Below are 7,339 nucleotides of genomic sequence, written 5' to 3'. Positions count from 1 at the left end.
TTAATTTGAGAAGTTTTATGTCTTTCATTTAAGATGGTCAGATATAAAGAAAGATGGCACTCTTAGTGAAATTTTAATTTCAGTAAAACAGCATAAATTTTAGTATAAATATATTCCACACAGTATTAGAGTATCTTGTATTTTATCTGGCAGAACCACTCTTGTAGCAATAGAATGTGTGATACATTCATTTCTTTTTTTATTTTTGACAGGCAGAGTGGACAGTGAGAGAGAGAGACAGGGAGAAAGGTCTTCCTTTACCATTGGTTCACCCTCCAATGGCCGGCGCACTGAGTTGATCCAAAGCCAGGAGCCAGGTGCTTCTCCTGGTCTCTCATGCGCGTGCAGGGCCCAAGCACTTGGGCCATCCTCCACTGCACTGCACTCCCAGGCCAGAGCAGTGAGCTGGACTGGAAGAGGAGTGACCAGGACAGAGTCTGGTGCCCCAACTGGGACTAGAACATGGTGTGCCAGTGCCACAAGGCAGAGGATTAGCCTATTGAGCCACAGTGCCGTCCGTGTGGTACACTTATTACATATACATACTCTCTTCCTGTCAAACATTTTTAACTTCAATGTAAAAAGATTTGTCTTCCTATTTCAAGGATATGTGAAGGATAGATTAAAATATTAGAAGACATACTAAGAGAATCAATATAAAAAAAATACAATGGGAGAGGCTTTGAAACAGCTAGCCTTTTTGTGCAGCACATCAGTAAAATCTTAATGGAAATGTGGAAGACTAAATGACAGAAAATAGGCAACAGGGCCAGTGCTGTGGCTCACTAGGCTAATCCTTTGCCTGTGGTGCTGGTACCCTGAGTTCTAGTTCTGGTTCAGGCACAGGATTCTGTCCCAGTTACTCCTCTTCGAGTCCAGCACTCTGTTGTGGCCCAGAAAGGCAGTAGAGGATGGCTCAGGTGCTTGGGCCCTGCACCCACATGGGAAACCAGGAGGAGCACCTGGCTCCTGGCTTCAGATTGGCACAGTGTGCTGGCTGTAGTGGCCATTTGAGGGGTGAGCCAAGGAAAGGAAGACCTCTCTCTCCTCTCTCTCTCTGTCTAACTCTGCCTGTCAAAAAAAAAAGAAAAAGAAAGAAATAAAATGGGCAACGAGTGAATCCAGTCAGTTGTCCTGCTTTGTTCCCTGGACATATCTGATATATGGAAAAACTGAAGTAGTGATTGCTCTTAAAATGGGATAGAAATGCATTGCTGAGCAACAATATATATTATGAATCCATGAAATCAGGTAACTATTGTACACATAGAATGTTGTCATATTGGACAAAAACAAAACTATTTTCATGATGAGATCTGGGATGATATGATGAGTCTAAAAATTCAAAGAGAATATGTATTATGAAAGAGGTACATGCATTTAAGTATTTTTGTACAAAAATGAATTTGCCTTTTAACTTCATTTTTGGAAAACCTTTTTGATGTTCTTTTCTATATGTATGTTAATAAACCTTCTTTTAACACCATGTTGTTTTTTACCACTTTATTTTTTTCTTAAGATTTCCTTACTTATTTGAGAAGTGGAGTTACAGACAGAGAGAGGGAAAGACATGAAGATCATCCATCTGCTGGTTCACCCCCCAAATAGCTGCAAAGGACTGAGCCAGGCTGATGTGAAGCCAGGAGACTGAAGCTTCTTCTGGATCTCCAATGAGGGTGCAGAATCCCAAGCACTGAGCCATCTTCTACTGCTTTCCCAGGAGATTTCAGAGAGCTGGATTGGAAATGCAGTAGCTGGACTTGAACTGGTGCCCATATGGGATGCCAGGAATGCAGGCAGCAACTTTATCTACTATGATACAGTACCAGCCCCACCATTTCATTTGTCAAAGTGATACTTATTTACCTTTCTAAGGATGTGCAATATGATTAAAAATATAAAATTTCACATGTACAGTTGTTAAAATTTTAGATTTCTAAAACATGTATGGGAAATTAAAGATGTCAGTCCTATATTCTCACCTAAACACTTGGTAGTATTTACCAATAAACTCAGAGCATCTTATTTTACTTTTTTTTATTTATTTGACAGGTAGAGTTATAGACAGTGAAAGAGAGAGACAGGGAGAAAGGTCTTCCTTCTGTTGGTTCACTCTGCAAAGGGCTGCCACAGCCAGAGCTGCACTGATCCAAAGCCAGGAGCCAGGTGCTTCTTCCTGACCTCCCAGGCAGGTGCAGGGGCCCAAGCACTTGGGCCATCCTCCACTGCCCTCCAGGTCCACAACAGAGAGCTGGACTGGAAGAGGAGCAACCAAGACTAGAACTGGCACCCATATGGGATGCTGGTGCCACAGGTGGAGGATTAACCAATTGATCCACAGCACTGGTCCCTTATTTTACTATTTGAATAAGTGTCTATGCTGTAGATGTGTACATTGCCAACTGTCTCTTCCTTGTGAAATGTTGTTATACTTAAAAAAAGCAAAAGAAATACCAGCACTGCACAGACATACAATTCATTATAAAATAAACAATGCACAAACCTTCAGCTGTGGAGGTCTACAGGTTGTTTCTTTGTTTCATGCTGTAAATGTCAAAAACATCAAAATTTGGCAAGAATAAAAATGGGATCAATAAGACTCAAAGAAAATGTTCAGCAATAATGCTAATGCCATTGATGTTAATATTTTAGTTGCGTGCACTTTACCAATTAAGTTTTCTAACTCTAACACAAGCACAGTTCCCTATAGTTACTCAATAAACACTAAAAATGAATCCTATGTAAAAAAGGGCTAGTCAAACCCAGCCTGCTTTTGAGAAGAGAAGACATGGCAGTCTACAACATGTACATTAATTGATCACAACAAGGGGGAAAGAAAGCCAAGACAAAGCATTCCCAATCAGGAAAGCTGTACTCATTGAGATTTCAGACAATAAAAATTACAGCAGTTCTCGTGGAAGACTGACACATACATAATTATCTCTAACTTTCTTAGATTTTATTTTGGCTATTTGTTCAAAGATTTATGTTTTTCTTCCAGCATAAAATTTGCAGTATTTCATAAGCTCCCATGCCAGTATATATGAAAATACCTCACAAAGGTAGTTATGTATGCAAGTTAAGCATTCATTCATCCATAAAAGAGGATGCCAGCCAACATTCTCTCATGAACAATGCTTAGTGGTTGCTGAATGATTTAAAGTGAATATGAGTTGTTTCAATGGAGACAACTGTAATTTTCTGCTAAACTTTCAATTACTGAATTGCATGGTTTAATTTTACCTTTCAGTTTATGGTCATTAGAAAGCTGTTTATGTGCATAATAAACCAGATATATAATGATAAATGTCTGTGTGTAACTGCAAGGATCTCACAGACACACTATTGACTATATTATACAAAATCATGACACAAGTTTCAGTGTAAAAGATTTACTGCTCCCTCTCATTAAGCAAGAAAAATCCCACAGTTGAAATTTCCACAGGAGTTGCCTATTTTTAAATAAAAATGTCATTCTGTATACAATGTTATGCTAGTTCATTTTACATAATGTTAAAAGGTTTAGAAATGCATTCTTTCTCAGTAAATAAACATGGAACTGCAACCCTTTTAAATGAAAAAAAAATAAAGTGCCCCATGAAAATATCAAGGATTATTTTATAGCTCCTGATGTTAAAAAATTAAACCAAATTTGGTCGGCAGCATAGTTCACTAGGATAATACTCTGCCTGCAGCACCAGCACTCCAGGTTCTAGTCGATCAGGCACCAGATTCTGTCCTAGTTGCTCCTCTTCCAGTCCAGATCTCTTTTATGGCCTAGGAAGGCAGTTGAGGATGGCCCAAGTGCTTGGACCCTGCACCCACGTAGAAGACCAGGAGGTAGCACCTGGCTTTGGCTTCAGATTGGTGCATTTTGAAGTTGAACCAATGGAAGGAAGACCTTTCTCTCTGTCTCTCTCTCTCTTTCATTGTCTAACTCTGTCTGTCAAAAAAATTAGCCAAATTAATTCCAAGGAATGGGACGGCTGGGTTGTATGGTAGGGTTATATTCAGGTGTCTGAGGAATCTCCAGACTGACTTCCATAGTGGCTTAACCAGTTTGCATTCCCACCAACAGTGGGTTAGTGTCCCTTTTCCCCCACATCCTCTCCAGCATCTGTTGTTGGTAGATTTCTGAATGTGAGCCATTCTCACCGGGGTGAGGTGAAACCTCCTTGTGGTTTTGATTTGCATTTCCCTGATTGCTAGTGATCTTGAACTTTTTTCCATGTGTCTGCTGGCCATTTGGATTTCCTCTTTTGAAAACTGTCTCTTGAGGTCCTTGGCCCATCTCTTAAGTGGGTTGTTTGTTTTGCTGTTGTGGAGTTTCTTGATCTCTTTGTAGATTCTGGTTATCAACCCTTTATCTGTAGTATAGTTTGCAAATATTTTTTTCCCATTCTGTCTGTTGCCTCTTCACTTACCTGTTTCTTTTGAAGTACAGAAACTTCTCAATTTGATGCAATCCCAAATGTTAATTTTGGTTTTGACTGCCTATGCTCCTGGGGTCTTTTCCAAGAAGTCTTTGCCTGTACCTATATCTTGCAGGGTTTCTCCAATGCTCTCTAATAATTTGATGGTTTCAGGTCATAGATTTAAGTCTTTCATCCATGTTGAGTTAATTTTTGTATAAGGTAAAAGGTAGGGGTCTTGCTTCAAGCTTCTGCATGTGGAAATCCAATTTTCCCAGCACCATTTATTGAATAGACTGTCCTTATTCCAGGGATTAGTTTTGGATCTTTGATCAAATATAAGTTGGCTATGGATGTTTGGATTGATTTCTGGTGTTTCTATTCTGTTCCATTGGTCTATCCATCTGTTTCTGTACCAGTACCATGCTGTTTTGATACCAACTGCCCTGTAGTATGTCCTGAAATCTGGTATTGTGATGCCTCCAGCTTTGTTTTTGTTGTACAAGATTGATTTGGCTCATCGAGGTCTTCTGGGTCTCTATATGAATTTCAGCATCATTTTTTCCAGTTCTGAGAAGAAGGTCTTCAGTATCTTGATTGGTGTTGCATTGAATGTATAAATTGCTTTTGGGAGAATAACATTTTGATGCTATTGATTCTTCCTATCCATGAGCATGGACGATTTCTGCATTTTTTGGTGTCCTCTTCTATTTCTTTCTTGAAGGTTTTGTTGTTTTCATTGTAGAGATCTTTAACGTCCTTGGTTAAGTTTATTCCAATGTATTTGATTGTTTTTGTAGCTATTGTGAATGGGATTGATCTTAGAAGGTGTTCCTCAGCGGTGGCATTTCTTGTGTATACAAGGCTGTTGATTTTTGTGCCTTGATTTAGCAAATAAAAAAGCCATCTCCACATTAATAACAGTTTAAGCAGCTCAATTCACAACAGCTAAGACCTGGAACCAACCCAAATGCCCATCAATAGTAGACTGGATAAAGAAATTATGGCACATGTACCCCATAGAATGCTATACAGCAGTAAGAAACAATGAAACCCAGTCATTTGCAACAAGATGGAGGTATCTGTAAAACATCATGCTGAGTGAATTAAGCCAGTCCCAAAGAGACAAATATTTGTTTTCCCTAATCGGTGACAACTGAGCACCAAAGGGGAAACCTGTTGAAGTGAAATAGACACTATAAGAAACAGTGACCTGATCAGATCTTGTCCTGACTCTAGATGTACAATGTAATACTTTATCCTTTTTAGTATTTGTTGTTGTTGTTGTTGTTCTAGCACAAGTGGTTGAACTCTGTAACTAACACACAATTATTCTTAGGTGTTTAAATATTTTTTTCTGCAAATAAAACAAACTTTTATTCAAAAATCACTGCTCAGGTGTTTAAATTTTAACTGAAAAGTGATCCCTGTTAAATTTAAGAGTGGAAAAAGAGAGGGAGGAGATGTACAATTTGGGGCATGCACAATCAGACTTGCCCCAACTGGGGGAGTTAGAAATGTAACAGGGGTTCCAATACAATCCCTTCAAGGTGGCATGTACCAATGCCATCTCACTAGACCAAGTGATCAATTTCTGTTCACAACTGATGGCTCTGATAGGTCTAAGAATCAAAGGGATCACAAAAACAAGTGTCTGCTAATACTAACTGATAGAATCAAAAAGGGAGAAAAAGATCCAGCATGGGAAGTGGGATACACAACAGACTCAGAGAATGGCAATGTCCTAAATAGCACCATTGCCTCAGAATCAGCCCTTAAGGCATTCAGATCTGGCTGAAGACCCCATGAGAGTATTGTAGGCTTGGAAAGCTAAGACTCCATGGAAAAGAAAAAAAAGAAGACCTAAATGAAAGATCTCTGCAAGGGAGATCCCAGTGGAAAGAATGGGGCCATCAAAGATGGAGGTACCTTTCTCTGAAGGGAGGAGCGAACTTCCACTTTGACTATGACCCTATAGGAATAAGATCAAAGTCAGTGAACTCTAAAGGCTTCCATAGCCCTGGCAACTCATGACTAGAACCTAGGGAGATTACTGTCGCCATGAACAGGAGTGTCAAATTGTTAAGTCAGCAACAGGAGTCACTGTGTACTTACATCCCATGTGAGATCTGTCTGTAACGTGTTGTCTAATGTGCAGTGATGCTGTAACTAGTACTGAAACAGTATTTTTACACTTTGTGTTTCTGTGTGGGTACAAACTGATGAGATCTTTACAAAATATATACTGAATCGATCTTCTGTATATAAAGATAATTGGAAATAAAAAAAACCTGGTGTTAAATTGGAAATGGCATAGAAAATTAATTAATTTAAAAAAAATATTATGTAGGATCTCTGCTTTTAATGTGCTGTACCCTGTTATTTAATGCTATAACTAGTACTCCAACAGTATTTTTTTCACTTTGTATTGCTATATGGGGGCAAACTGTTGAAATCTTTAACTAATATATACTAAACTGATCTTCCATATATAAAGAGAATTGAAATGAATCATTATGTGATTGGAAGGGAAGAGGGAGTGGGAAAGGGGTGGGTTATGGGTGGGAGGGAAGTTTTGGGAGGGGGATGCCATTGTAACCCATAAGCTGTACTTTGGAAATTTATATTCATTAAATAAAAGTTTAATAAAAAAGAAATTGAACTAAGTAAGAAAAAAAATGTTAAATAGAAACAAAAATTACAAAACTGCAACAACGGTGGCCTAGAAGTATACATAGTAAAGTTTTCATTCAAATTCAGTAACTAAGTCATTTCTGGATAAACACTGTGGATAATTATGTTAGGATAAGTCTCCTGTTAGCACTTAGATAAAATTCACAAGTTATGTAGAAATGATTTACATACTTTATGAAGAAAGACTCTCTCTTTTATTAAAAAATTATTTGACAGGTAGAGTTATAGACAGT

This window comes from Lepus europaeus, chromosome Y, assembly GCF_033115175.1.
Source record: "Lepus europaeus isolate LE1 chromosome Y, mLepTim1.pri, whole genome shotgun sequence".
Taxonomy (NCBI): Eukaryota; Metazoa; Chordata; class Mammalia; order Lagomorpha; family Leporidae; genus Lepus; species Lepus europaeus.
The sequence above is the reverse complement of the archived record's forward strand: the minus strand, read 5'-3'. Positions refer to the sequence as shown.